Source organism: Dipodomys spectabilis, unplaced genomic scaffold (genome assembly GCF_019054845.1).
Source record: "Dipodomys spectabilis isolate Male_0828 unplaced genomic scaffold, ASM1905484v1 ptg000239l, whole genome shotgun sequence".
Lineage (NCBI taxonomy): Eukaryota > Metazoa > Chordata > Mammalia > Rodentia > Heteromyidae > Dipodomys > Dipodomys spectabilis.
Genome location: NW_024870916.1, coordinates 3,688,312 through 3,703,005, shown reverse-complemented (window position 1 = coordinate 3,703,005; position 14,694 = coordinate 3,688,312). Strand labels below are relative to the sequence as shown.

Below are 14,694 nucleotides of genomic sequence, written 5' to 3'. Positions count from 1 at the left end.
AACTTTGGCTATTATTTTAGATACACTGGTGAAATAAAGGAAATGTTTTCTTTTTTGGGGTCCAGTCGTGGGCCTGAACTCTGGGCCTGGGCGCTGTCCCTCAGCTCTTCAGCTCAAGGCTAGTGCACTACCACTTAAGCCACAGCACCACTTCTGGCTTTTTTTCCTGATTATATGGTGCTGAGGAATCGAACCCAGGGCCTCATGCATGCAAGGCAAGCACGGTACTGCTGAGCCACCTTCCTAGCCCCCAGGAAATGTTTTCAATGTATCTGGGACCCTACAAATCAACCAGGTTCTAAAGAAAGTAAAGACAATGTGGAGGAAGATACATTTTAACCCAAACCACGTACTTCTAAAAATGAACAGAGCCTGGTGATGGGAAGGGGTCTTAGTGGTAGAGTGCTTGCCTCACATGCACAAGGCCCTGGGATCGATTCCTCAACACCACATAAACAGAAAAAGCCAGAAGGGATGCTGTGGTTCAAGCGATAGAGTGCTTGCCTTGAGCTGAAGAGCTGAGGTACAGTGCTCAGGCCCAGAGTTCAAGCCCCACGACCGACCAAAAAAAATGAACAGAGCCTGCCTCAATACTGGAAAAGTACTTACTTTCACAGGAGGAACAGGAGAACAGAATGGTCAGAGGGAAGCTAAGCTGCAGGCACTTGTCTGCACCTTGCTCACACATAGCTGTGCTTTGATTTCTGGTGTCCTGAAATGGTTCCCTGTTATTGCCAGGTATTTGAAAGGGCCAGCAGCGCTGAAACCTTGTTGGAGGCATTCCCTGCTCGCTGTTCGTTCCCTTCAGAGGCTGTTTGCAGACTGGTATTTATCTGTGCTGATTGAGTGGACAGGGACATGACTCCCGTGGACTGAAATAGGTGGGTTAGGTGAGGATGATATCTAGATGAATAAAGGCTCAGCTCAGCTCTGGGAACTGGAGTGTCTGGATGTTACGAAGGAGGGGTGCCTGTTAGCCATCTTCTATGGACCATGCTGACGTACTAAATATGAAGTGTCTGGTCTGAAACTCTATGGTTCTGATCCTACTAAGTCTAAGGTGCCAGGCTCTAGGTCCACCATGATGGCCCGAGGAACATATTTGTTGCCTGTGGGAACAAGAGTTGACTTGGGCCTATACTTGACAAGGAACTTAGGAGCAGAGCTTATGATTCTAAGTGGCTCTCAGCATTCATTATAGAAATTACAGCATTTCAGACATGGAAACAGAAAAGATATCTTGAGAATGAATCACCATGCAAGAGGCTTCAGCAACTTTAAGGACGTTTGCAGTTGTCTATTTCCATGCATTTTATTCCTTTGCTTTGGGCATGGTGGCTGAAATCTCAGCTACTCAGGAGGCAAAGATGAGCATCAGGCTTTGAGTCTAATGGGGCAAAAGAAAGATGACAACACCTTTTTTTTGTTGTTGTTGTTCATAGTGGGGCTTGAACTCTGGGCCTGGGCACTGTCCCTCAGCTCTTCAGCTCAAGGCTAGCACTCTATCACTTGAGCCACAGTCCAACTTTCAGTTTTCTGAGTTGTTTGTTGTAGATAAGGTTCTCAGGAACTTTCCTGCCCAGGCTGGATTTGAACGATGATTCTCATTTCTCAGCCTCCTGAGTAGCTAGGATTATTGGTGTGAGTCATCATTGCCTATCAGCAAGAAGCTTTCTCTTTTTTGTTAATTTTATTTTTATTGTAAAGGTGCTGTATAGAGGAGTTACAGTTACATGAGTAAGGAAATGAGAACATTTATTGTCGAACATTGTTACCCACTCCTTTGTTGTTCTCCCACTATCCCTTCCCTTCCCCAATTAAAAGTAGCTAGGTGCAGAGCACCAGTGGCTCATGCCTATAATCTTAGCAACTATGGAGTTGGAGATCATCACTGTTCAAAGCCAGCCTGGGCAGGAAAGTCTGTGAGACTCTTATCTCCAATAAACTGATAGAAAACCAGAAATGGCACTGTGGCTTAAGTGGTAGGGCTGCTTGTCTTGAACAGAAGAGTTGGGGCACAGTGCATAGGCCCAGAGTTTAAGTGCCACTGCCGACAAAAAAACAAACAAATAAAACAAAAGAGCCAGGTGTGGCTCTTCAGCAAGTAGATGTAGGGGAAATTCAAGTATAATGCTTTCCTGGGGAAAATACATAAAATTCATATTTCTTGTGTTATAATTTTTCAATAATTGTTATCAAATAGCACATTTCCCTGTATTCAAATACTCAGAGCAACCTTGGGCAATTACTTGCAATTTGCCATTTAACCTGATTTTTCAAAAGGGATATCAGTTAAAATGATATAAACATGAGTTTGAGACTGCCCCCTTCCTAAACAATGACATGAAGAAAACTGGCCATCCTGCCTGATATACAGGATCTAATAAAGACACAACATAAAATACTGTTCATAGCAGTGACACAATTCCACACAACGACTCTCAACCAAGGAACCACAAGATTAAAGTCTTATATCTTACTTAAGCAATATCACCACAAAATACGAAGGTGAGGACATCCCCAAATGTAGATCTATAAAACTCAAATACATTAAATAGCTCTGTCCTTTTGCTTGCACTTTTTCATTGGTTTATTACACAGGAAAACCAATTATCTACGATTCTGTTTGTATACAATGATGTAGAATGGAAACTCTTTATATAAAATTAAATGAATTTCACATTGACAGTTACAAAAACTGACAATCTACTCTGTAGACTTCAGTAAGGTTGTTTGTATTAGGAAAGACAATATATATCACTTAAAAGCAGTGTTTACACATTATTATTGGGTTTTTCTACATCACAACAATGTTTTTTACTTTAAAAACCTTAAAAAGAATTTATTGTTGGCTAAGTATTCATATTCAAAATGCTGAAGTCCAGAAGTGTTATAGATTTCAGGGTGAGACACTTTATTTATGCTTTATGATTTGGACTATTCACATATATATTAGTGACTGAACATCCCTCTTTAAAATTTTAAAATTTTCAATTTCAAAATTTTTTTTTAGAAATTTAATCTGTATTTTAAAGAGGGCAATGCAACTGGGCTCTGGTTGCTGAAGGGTGAAATTCTAGCTACTCAAAAGTCTGAGATCTTAGGATCACAGATTGAAGCCAGCTGGGGCAGGAAATTCTGGGAGACTCTCATTTCCAAGAAACTACCTGAAATAGTTGGTGTCATGCCACCTCCTGTGGAGTCTGCATGAGATAGCCTTAGACAAAGAGCTTTAAGGAAGCATACCTGCAGGAAGGGGGTGTTGTTTAAGGCTTCCCATACACTTGGCTGCACCTTTATAGCCTCTGCCTTTATTCTTACTATATTCTTCTTGGCTGTACATTCATTGCTTTTATTCTCATTTTGGCTATTTTTCTATTGATCCGTGAACAGAGCATGTTGTTTCTTTCCAGTCCAATAGAGATGACTTCTCTAAATAATAAAGACTAGGACCAAAGATTAAATGTGGGCGATGCCCCAATCAATCATCTGATGTGACGCTGCCTCCAAAAACTCCTACAACTTCACAAGCGGTTTTGCGGCTCACGCATAGTAAACATAAAAACTTAAAATTTCCAAATATGTTACAACAAGCAGAATTAATGAATTAAACTAAGCTAGTAGGAGTTATCCCAGAAGCCCAGAGAGTTCTAAAAAAAGGAACCCCTGGTAATAAAAGGAAAAGAAAGATTGAAGAGATGAAGGACAATGCCTATGCCCAGAGTTGAAGCCCCATGACAAAAAAAAAAAAATCCAGGTGTGGCTAGTCAGCAAGTACAGGTAAGGGGAATTCAGTAAAAGGCTTTCCTGAGGAAATTCACAAGTGTATACTCAAAAATTAAAACAAAATATATGGTGGAGGGGCTCAGGTGGATACAGCACTTGACTTACAAGATTGAGGCCCCAAATTCGAACTACAATACCACCCTAAGAAAGGCAGGAACTCCTTCCTTGTCATTAGTATTCCCCAGGGACCTATTCTGCCACAGTATTGGAAGCCAGACAGGAGACACTCACTAGCTGCCTCGTTGTAATATACCTCGATTCTCTGCAGCTGTAAGCTGCTGTCTACATAATAGTTGCCAGTGCAGTCAATGTTGTGCTCATCGCTTAGCATTTCCCAAAACTGAGATGGAACTAGAAGTGTATTATGGCCTAGAATGTTAACTGTCCAAACAATGGATTTTAAAATAACTATAAGAAATCCAAGTCCTGTTGACACAAATATTTTTGTAAAAAAATTAATTTTTTAAATTAAAAAAAGCACAAAAATTGATGGTATTTTAGTTTTGTTAATCTCTTTGCTATCTGGCTGAATAGAAGACATCTGGGTTCTCCTATGTTTATTCTATCTTACGGGATACCATATTCTGTTTGGATTCTATGATGAGAACCTGGCCTTATATGGACATGAAATTGCCAAAGCAGTAACTTGAAGACTCAGCTAGAAGGGTCTCCAGAACCCCAAGGGTCCTCAGAGCATACACCGACAACCACGGATTTAGAAAACACCCAACTTAAGGGAACTGAGATAGGGCATGAAAACTCAGAGAAATTTGCATTAAGGTTGATGAACTGTTCTCAATTATCGAATACTCATCAGTTGACAAAAAGGGAATCCTCTGTATCTGTCAGCTCAAAGACACTGCACTCCTTTCTTTCAAATCAGACCAAAAATGCATTAGTCTATTCCCAGGAAACTAAGTACAATGACTTGAGTCTCAGGTAAGACTAAGACATGCAAGGGATTTGAAACCACCCCAGCCTTGCTTAAAAAACCACACCCACCTGGGCCACACAAATTAGGGAAATTGGGGAAACTATCTGGGGGACTTGATTTCTAGGAGGTTAGGGACTACTATGGAGCCCCACCTACCTCAGCCTAGACATGACCACCACCACCTGCACCCTCCAACCCCGTCCTCTTCCTCCTTATCCCCCTAAATTTGAGACTAGGATCCTAGGCCAGTGTCATGCTCCCCTTTGAGCCAATCTGGTTGCCACAGTGGCTTGCCTGTATGTACACGATCTCCCTCACGGTGTCGGGCTGCAAAGCAGTTGGATGCGTGTCCTCAGCAGTGGTGTACACCGAGGAAAACAGGTAGGGCTGGGGAGCAGGAATCTGACAGAGCCAACTCAGATCCCCATTTAAACCTCTGGTTGCTATGGGGCAGAGGAGATGGGGTGGACTTGATAGGCAGAGCCAGCAGGTGCTCCAACTCAGTCTGCCTACTGCTGGGTAGTCAGAGATAGCTACCTGTTATCACTTAGCCCTGGCATCCAGCTGTCAGCCTCAAGTCAATTAGCACAGCTGCCACTCTATTTGGAACCTCTTGCCACACTGCCATCCACCTCCCACCCTGACTCACAAGAGAGGCTGAACCCTGGGATCCAGGAAGCAAGAGGAGGGGCTTCCTCTACACAAGGTACTTGTGCCAGAAGCCAAGAACAAGCCTACCATCTATTTTTGATAGGAGGGCCTAGAACTGAAGGGGCACGTTCTGTTGGATTCCATGACTGATTTCCATTCTGGGAAGAGTCAGGGGCTTAGGGCCTTGCCTTCATACTCAAGTTTTCTTTTCTTTTCTCTTAAAAGCAGCTTGCTTTATTACTTAAGCCATAGGTCTACTAGAGTCTACTTTTTGTTTCATTTGGCTTCTGCTCCAAGAGTGAGAACTCAGCTCCTGCTCTGTGTGTGTGTGTGTGTGTGTGTGTGTGTGTGTGTGTGTGTGTGTGTGTGTGTGTGTGTTTGGCTGGAGTTAGGCACGTTGGTGTTAGGGCTTGAAATTAAGGCCTGGTGACTCTTTCTGAGATTTTTACTATTATTGAGATTAGGTGATTACCTAAATTTCTCTTATTTCAGAATATTGTGGAATAGTGATATTTAGTTGAAGTCACAAACGTACTTTAACCTTCACAATGCAAATTGTCATTATTATGGTCGATAAAGTTTGTGAATTCTATAAGCTTTGACAATACAATTCTATAAGCTTTGACAATACAATTATTTCTTCCAGGTGATATATACATTTCTTTCCTTTTGCTTATTGTAAGACGTTCTGTCTTTCACTCTCATTCCTCTCCTCTCTTTCTGAGGTTTTATTGATTTACTTAGTTAACTGAAGGGTAGATGGCTCTACTACTTGAGCCACAGCTAAACTTCTGCCTTTTTTAAGTGATTAATATGAGGCAAGAATTCCACGGGTAGTCCAGGGCAGTACAGAGAGGCTTGAAATCTGAGGATCAGAGTTCAAAGTCAGCCTGGGCAGGAAAGTCAATGAGCCTATTATCTCCAGTCAACCTAATAGGTGGAAGATAGTAGAGCTGTAGCCTTGAGCAAAACACTTCAATTTTAAGTCCCTCGACTGAACACACTGAAGCAAGTTTCATGGACTTTCCTGTCCAGTATGGCTTTGAACCATGACCTACAGATTTCTGTTTCCTTAGCATTCAGAATTATAAGTGTGAGTCAACATTTACAAATCTTTAATTACCTCTTCTTTCACCTTTTCAGTTATTTATTATTTCTTTTTTTTTGGCATTTGTTATTAGGCACTAGCTATTATGCTGATTTTTTGTTTCCCTTGAAACTAACATGACCTACAACTTTGACCACAGGTAAACTACAGGCTGTTTTTCTTTTTTGCAGCTCTTTTTCTAGGGCTTAAACTCAGGTCACAGTGACTGAGGTTCTATTTTTTTTTAATTGAGTGGTGGTTCTTAGGTCTTGAAATTAAGTCATGATGACTTTCCTTGAGGTTTATTTATTTTTACCTTAATAGTAGCTGGTTTCACTACTTGAGCCACAGCTCAACTTTTGCATTTTTTTGTGGTTAATAGGAGATTAGAATATCAATAGAAAGTCAAGAGCATTACAGAAAGGACTGAAATCTGAGAATCATGTTTCAATGCCAGTCTTGGGCAAGAAAGTCAATGAGACAATTATCTCTAATAACCACCTAGAGGTTGGAAGAAGTAGACCTGTAGCCATGAGCAAAACATAGCAAGTTCAAGCCCCCATACTGAACACAGTAAAATATGTCTCCTGTACTTTCCTGCCTGGGCTGGCTTGAACCAAAGTCCTCAGTTTTCAGTAATCTGAGCAGGTAGAATTACAGTTTTGATTTAGAAGGCCTTAATATGCTCCCTTTCCACCTTTTCATTTATTTGATTGTCCCTTCCCCCTTTTTCAAAGTTCATGTCCTTTATTATTAGGGCCTACTCATTTATGCTCAGTATTTAATTAATTAATTTATTGATATTGTCAGTTTTGGGGCTTGAACTCAATGCCTAGGAACTGTCCATCAGGGACACAGCAGGCACACTACTATTTTCAGACATAGTGCCACTTCTACTTAGTTGGAAAAAACAGTCACCAGGGGACCTTTTAGCCGAGGCTGGCTTCCAAATGTGATTCTCAGATCCAAGCTTCCTGAGTAGCAAGGATTACAGGCATGAGCCAGAGGCACCTGGCTTGTTTTTTTTAGATCAAAACTAGCAGGCTCTATATTTAGGCCACACTACTTCACTGTCCATGAGATTTTTGGCCTTTTGTTTTTTGCTCAAAGCTAGCAGGAACAAAAACTCAACTCCTGAGGTCTTTTTTTTGGGGGGGGGAGGAGGCTTGAATTCAAGGCCTAGTGACTCTCGCTGAGGGTTGTTTTGTTTTGTTTTGGGTATTTTGTTTTTCATTTCAAAGCTAGCAGGCTCTACTACTTGAGCCTCAGCTCAACTTCCGCCTCTATTTTTCTTTTAGTGGTTAATAGTAAATAAGAGTCCCATGGGAACCAAGGCACTACACAGTATCCTAAAATCTAAGGATTACAGATTAAAGCCAGCCTGGGCTAGAAAGTCCATCAGTCTCATCTCCAATTCAGCACATGATACAGGAAGTAGTATTTTTAAACTTGAGTAAAAATGCTCAAGTTCAAGCCCATGTCTAGCACACTCAAAAAGAAGTTAGTTGGACTTTCCTGCCCAGGCTGGATTCGAACTGTGATCTTTACATTTCAGCTTGGATTAAAGATATGAGTCTATATTATAAAAAACTAATTGGCTCTTTTCTTCTTCAAATACATTTATTTATTTGTTGGTTCTCTGTCTTGTTTTTAGGGCCTCACCAATCCTGCTGAAGGATAGAATGCTCTAAAACTTTAGTAACAGTTGCAATTTGGTTCATTTTTTGGTTTTGGTGGTTAGTAGGAGGTAAGTATAGACACTCCCACAAGGTCCTGACTTATACTGATTGCGGTTCATTGTCAGGAGACAAGGAAAGTTCATGAGACTCTTATCTCAAATTAACCTCCAAAAGATTGGAAATGGTCAAGCAAAAACTTGTAGATCATATCCCAGAAAGGAACACACACACACTCATACACACACACACACACACACACACACACACACACACACACAATGGGCTTTCCTGTCCTGGTTGGCTTGGAATAGTAATGCTCAATTTCAGTGTTTTGAGTAGCTAGAATTTCAAGTGTGAGCCACCAGTTTCTTGTTAATTTTTATCATTTTTAAGACTCTTTGTGCTCTCTTGCACTTTTTAAAAAAATTTATTTTGTGGTTGTCTTAGTGCTAGATCTGTTTTTCACTTACCTTTTTTAAAACTTTTTTTCTTAGCTTTTTCTTAGCTTTTTTTATGCTCAAGGTTGCTGCTCTACCACTTCAGCCACAGTTCCACTTCTTTTTGCTGATTAGTTGGGAATAGGAGGCTCATTGATTTTCCTGCCCAGGCTGGCTGTGAACCACAGTCCTCAGGTTTGAGGATACTGTGTAGTGCCCTTGGCTTCCTGTGGGAAACTTCTGTCCTATTTACCACCAGAAGATAAAGAGTGTGGGGCAGAAGTTGATCTGTGGTTCAAATAAGAGAGCCTGCTAGCTTTGAATTAAAAAAAAATACTTGGAAGTCTAATTCTGGTACTAATTGTACACTATTCAAACAAAACAAAACAAAAAAACAAAAACAACTTATGCACAGTGACCAGGTAATAAGGATTCCTAACTGATAACCTGAACTCATTTCCCAAAGCCTTTTTTAGATATATATGGTCATTTGTGTCAGCAGAGGAGAGATTAAAGAACAAGGCTTTACAGGCCAGTTACTCAGGACTTGGAAATCAGGATCCATTGGCAAAGCTTTTCAGAAAATGACTAAAAACTCACTCTTCACAATTCCAAATGGTTCTTCCCTTTGTGCAAGGGAAAGAGGGATGAGAAGGAAGAAATATGGGAACTAAGAACCCTCAAACAAGGTAAGTTATGTTAACTTTATTAGATAAAGTAAAACATAGGTGTACGGTGTGCAATCCAGAAAAGGACATGTCACCTCTGTGTGGATCCCAGTTAATTTAGTTAATCGATGGTAAGGAGTAAAACCCACTATTGTATTTATAGAAAGGAGGTACATGGCAGGCAAGTCAGTTCACTAACCTCAAGGATTTTGAACATAAAGGAGTGAAAGTGTTGACTCTGTTTGGGTAACAGGAAGGAACAGAGCTGAGGAGGACTGAGATGTGCAGACATTCCCCAAGAAAGATCTCACTGACATCAAGTCTTCAGATGCATGCTGGTTGCCAGTGGCTTATGCCTGTAATCCTACTCAGAAGGCTTAGTTCTGAGGATTGTGGTTTGAAGCCATCTGGGATAAGAAAGTTTGTAAGTCCTTTATGTTTTACAACTCAAGAATATTCATATTTGTTGCTAATTGCAACCCAAGGCAGTGCAATAGGATACCAAGCTGAAGAAAATTAGAAAATACACGGACAGGTATAGAGAAAAAGAAAAAAAAAATCAATGAGGACCTGGGGTCCCAAGGCTTACTGGCACTTGGGACCCAGGTCATACAAGCAATCATATTTATTTGGATTCACACTGGGAAGGTTACCATGTATACATGCAAAAATGAAGCTTCTATATTGCAATCAGAACCACCACAGTGAGTGAGAAACACTGGTTCCCTTTTTGTTTTGAGAAAGGAGAATGCAACCTAGAGAAAATCCAGGCATTTGGTCTATTTTATCTAGCATCCTAGGTTAAGTTGTCAATTCTTTTACCTCCCAGGCTTCAAGGCCTTTAAAGCACTATGGAAGGGGGCAATAGCTTAACACTCTCCACAGCTGTGCTTTTTTTTTAAATTGTGAAAATACCATACAGAGGAGTTACAATTACATTGACAAGATAGTGAGTACATTTCTTATCAAGCATTGTTGCCTCCTCCTTTGTTTCCCCTTACCATCCCTTCCCCTCTCAACCCCCCTTCCTTACCCCCACCCCCTACCGAAGTTGTAAAGTTCATTTTTCAACATAACATCTTATACATTTCATTGTTTTAATGGGGTCACCTGTAACCCTATTTATATATTTGTTTTTTTTTTTTTTATTGTGAAAATACCATCCAGAGGAGTTACAATTGCATGGACAAGATAATGAGTACATTTCTTATCAAGCATTGCTGCCTCCTCCTTTGTTTTCCCTTCCTATCCCTTCCCATCTCCCATCCCTCCCCATGTCGCGCCCCCCACCCCTCCCTCCAGCTCTTCCTACCTCCCCCTCAAAGTTGTAAAGTTCGCTTTTCGACATAACGTGTTGTACATATCATTCATGCAATGGGTCCACCAGTATCCCTATTTAAACAATTTGTTTTTTTTCCTTCCTTTCCACAAATTATACCAACATCAACTACAGTGAAAGCAGGGCTAATTCCATGGGGAGGTACATACAAAGCAACAAAGAAATCATTTTATAAATATGTTGGAAACAATCTCAAGAAAGAAAAAAAAAACATTTGAATCCTTATCTTGGGGTTCATTTCACCTAACATCAACTTGTCTGACAGTTTCTGTTTGTCTCAGACATATACTAGTTATTTCAAATAAGGGAAACCATGGGACTTATATTTCTTTGGTCCTGGCTTACTTCACAGAGCTGTGTTTTAACCTTTGCATAGTCAGCTCTCAGCTTTCTGAGTACTATTCAGGTGATGTTCCAACCTCTCAAACCTTTTCCAGGTTCAACAGCTCAGCTTGAGTCTCCTATACCTATTAATATTAATAGTATGGATTACAAACAGTAAAAAGAGAAAAATAACATTATACATTTAAACAGAAATAACTGACTTCATTCATTTATACAGGACAAAAAATTTAGCACTGCTGTTTAAGTCACTAATAACACTTTTTTAAGATATACTTTCATGGCTTTCATAAAACTTCCTATATAGTCCTTAGAGTGTCTTTTTACCTCCTATTTTTATTTATTGCATTTGCATAGTAGTATATCATCCTTAAAATCATATCACCTCATAATTAAAGTTTATCTTGTAAGTAAATACTTGTGAGACTTCAATAAAATATCAAAAAAGCTGAAAGTGGAGCTGTGGCTTAAGAGCTATAGTACAAGCCTTGAGCAAAAGAGGATCAGGGGCACTGTCCAGACCCAAAGTTGAATCTCTAGTGTCCACACATACACCCCCCCCACCCCAGACCCCACACACAATCAGATGATAATGTCTACGAAGTTCTTCCTTAGGATGATCTTGGTGACGTCAGCAACTGTTTCAAGTTTCTCTCTCTTACATGCCTTTGTGGTAGTAGACAGCAGAGTCACTGTAGTATAACACATGTCTAAGACCTGGCATTAGCAAAGGCTATCATGTAACATATCCAACATATAGTCCAGCTCTCTTGATGGTAGATCTGCACATCTTGGGACTTGATGGGACCCATGTATTCTTCAACTAGCTTTCCCATCCTCTGTGCCACCTGCTGCAATGATTCATTATCCACACCAAATAAGCTTTCATAACCTTTCCCTAATTATCTGAATACTGGATGCCAGAGATGTCACGGAGACACTCTGTGGCTATTCCCCTCCCTGACAGTCCATTTTACCTCCTATGCTCTCCTCACAGATGTGGGCAATGGTCTCTGAGAGACTTCGTGCCTGATCTTGGAGAGATTTAGTTTTATTGTATCCATAAGCTTTGGGAAATCATGCAGTGAAGGTCCAGGTTAGGAACATAGCTCCTTCTTCTGGAGGTTTTCCTGTATGTTCTCTTGGCCATTGAACAGAAGTGGGGTCTCTGAAAGGGAACTTATATGGTGTTCTCTGTCTGTCTTGGTCCATATAACATAGAACCACTTTCCCATCCCTTTAATGATTTAGACATGCTCCATGTGATTTGTGCTGCACTGCTCTCAATGTAGTAACAATGTAGAGGACACAACTGGATGTTGTGTGGATAGCTGTCCATACTTGGGCATGAGTCCCCTTCCAGGCAGGACCCATAACTCCATGCTGGGAAAGTGAGAGGAAGATTACCTGGCTTATATCTGTGTAATCTGAATGACCCCAGGAGGCATTGAGGCCTCCTCTTCATGCTCATGGCCCCTCAGCATATTGATAAAGAATGACACACCATGCCCAATCATCACCAAAATGCTCACCTGGTCCTGGGCATTATCACCACCGTCTCACCCACTTCTAGCAAATGCTCTTTTTCAAGGCCTTGCCAATCCTCCTCCTTGCATTCTCAGTTAAAATACTGCTGTCCATGAATAAAGAGCAGAAGACAAGGAAACAGGTACCCTAGGGAAAGTAAATACTGGACCTCTTCCATGGTGAGAAGATAATGCAACCTGCAACTATAGAATAGCGAAGGAGTTAAGATGGTTGTGCACACAGTTTGTGCAGAAAAAATGCCAGACCTAGTATGCCCTGTTCAGAGTTTCAGTCCATAATCGTCTCTAACAAGGACATCTCAGGTACAGATAAACCAAGTTCATAGTGTCTTTCCTTCTTTTATTCTGTGCCTTTCTGGGGCTTGCACTCAGGAAATGGATACTATCCCTGTAGTTTATGTTTTTCCCCTCAAGGCCACTGCTTTACCACTGGAGCCACAACTCTACTTCTAGGTTTTTTTGTACATAATTGGAGATAAAAGTTGTATAGGCTTTCCTACCCAAGTTGGCTTCAATCACTGATCCTCATCCTCATGAATAGCTAGGATTACAGGCTTGGCCACTGAGCCTGGCAGCAATACTCTTCCTTTTTTATTTCCTTTTCTTTATTTTTTTTGTAAGTTATGGGCCTGAATTCTGGGCTTGGGCACTGTCCCTCATCTCTTCAGATCAAGGCTAGTGCTCTACCACTTGAGCCACAGTGTGCCTTCCAGCTTTCTTTCTGCTTATATGGTACTGAAGAATTGAATTCAGGGCCTCATGAATGCAAGGAAAGCACTCTACCATTGAGCCACCTTCCCAGACTCATCTTTCCTTTTCTTAAAAAAATATTATTAGGAATATGACGTTCAGAGGGGTAACAGTTAAGTCAGTTAAATTAAACAGTTGTCAGGTAATGAATACATTTTTTGGGGACAATTACACCCCTTCCCTTGCTCTCAGTTTATCCCTTCCACTGTGGCTTTTTTGTGGTTAACTGGAGAGAAGAGTCTTCCAGACTTTGCTGCCCAGGGTGACTTTGAACCACAATCCTCAGACATCAGTCTGCTGATGTGCTAGGATTAGAGGCTTGAACTTTAAAGTCAGGATGACTGTTCTGAAGATTGTTCTATATTGCCTATGGGCTGTGGGCCTGAATGGACTTAGGCAGTGAATGCCAGGCAGGTCTGTCATCCGGAAGCATGTGTCCTACTTAAGCCTGACTGGCTCTCAGAACAGATAGGTGATGCTTTCAGAGCAAGAACCAGTGTGTACTAGCTCAACAGAAGTCCTCACTATATTTATCTCATTCAACAACTACTGGGTTGCTTATATTATCAACACTTTCTTTCTTAAGAACATTTGTATTGTAAGATTGAAGTAACTACAGATTTGTAATGGCCTAGGAATATATGTGTGTTATCAGATTTAATATCCAAACTACATAACTGCTCTGAATCATGTTTTATTTATCTTAAAGTAGTTCTTGAATAATACTCTTTATTAGTAATGATATTATTAATATAAGTATTAAAGTTCTTCAAACAAGTTTCTCTTATTAGATGAATCCTTACAGTGACATTGATATTACTTTCTTTTTTTGGGGGGGGGTCCAGTCGTGGGGCCTGAACTCTGGGACTGGGCGCTGTCCCTCAGCTCTTCAGCTCAAGGCTAGTGCTCTACCACTTGAGCCATAGCGCCACTTCCAGCTTTTTTCTTATGTGGTGCTGAGGAATCGAACCCAGGGCCGCGAGCATGCAAGGCAAGTGCTCTACCACTGAGCACCTTCCCAGCCCCAAAGATTCTTTTTTTTTTTTGGCTGGCCGTGGGGCTTGAACTCTGGGCCTGGGCGCTGTCCCTCAGCTCTTCAGCTCAAGGCGAGCGCTCTACCACTTGAGCTACAGCGCCACTTCTTACAGTGACATTGAAAGCATCTTCTGGAGCAGCAATGGAAAAGATACTTGGTGAATACTAAGAATGAGGGATGAGAAGTGTGAAAAACAGAACTAAGAGACTTACAAGTGTGACTGGGAAACATCTTCCACAGAGCAGAATCCCAGACTGTTGAAGGTTAGTCGGTCTGAGAATAGGTCTTCAACCAGTTCACGTGACCACATGGGTGAGTCTCAATGTTGCCACATAGATATTATTTTGATTCCTATATGAAACACTCATGTCTGATGGGCTTTCACAACACCAGATTTATGAAAGTTTGCTGTCTTCTTTCCTTCAATATTACTTCACA

General features: G+C 40.9%; 1 pseudogene; it reads right to left on the bottom strand.

Annotated features, from left to right (window-relative positions):
- LOC122124526 overlaps window positions 1-14,694 on the bottom strand; it is a 55,349-nt pseudogene that overhangs the window by 2,311 nt on the left and 38,344 nt on the right.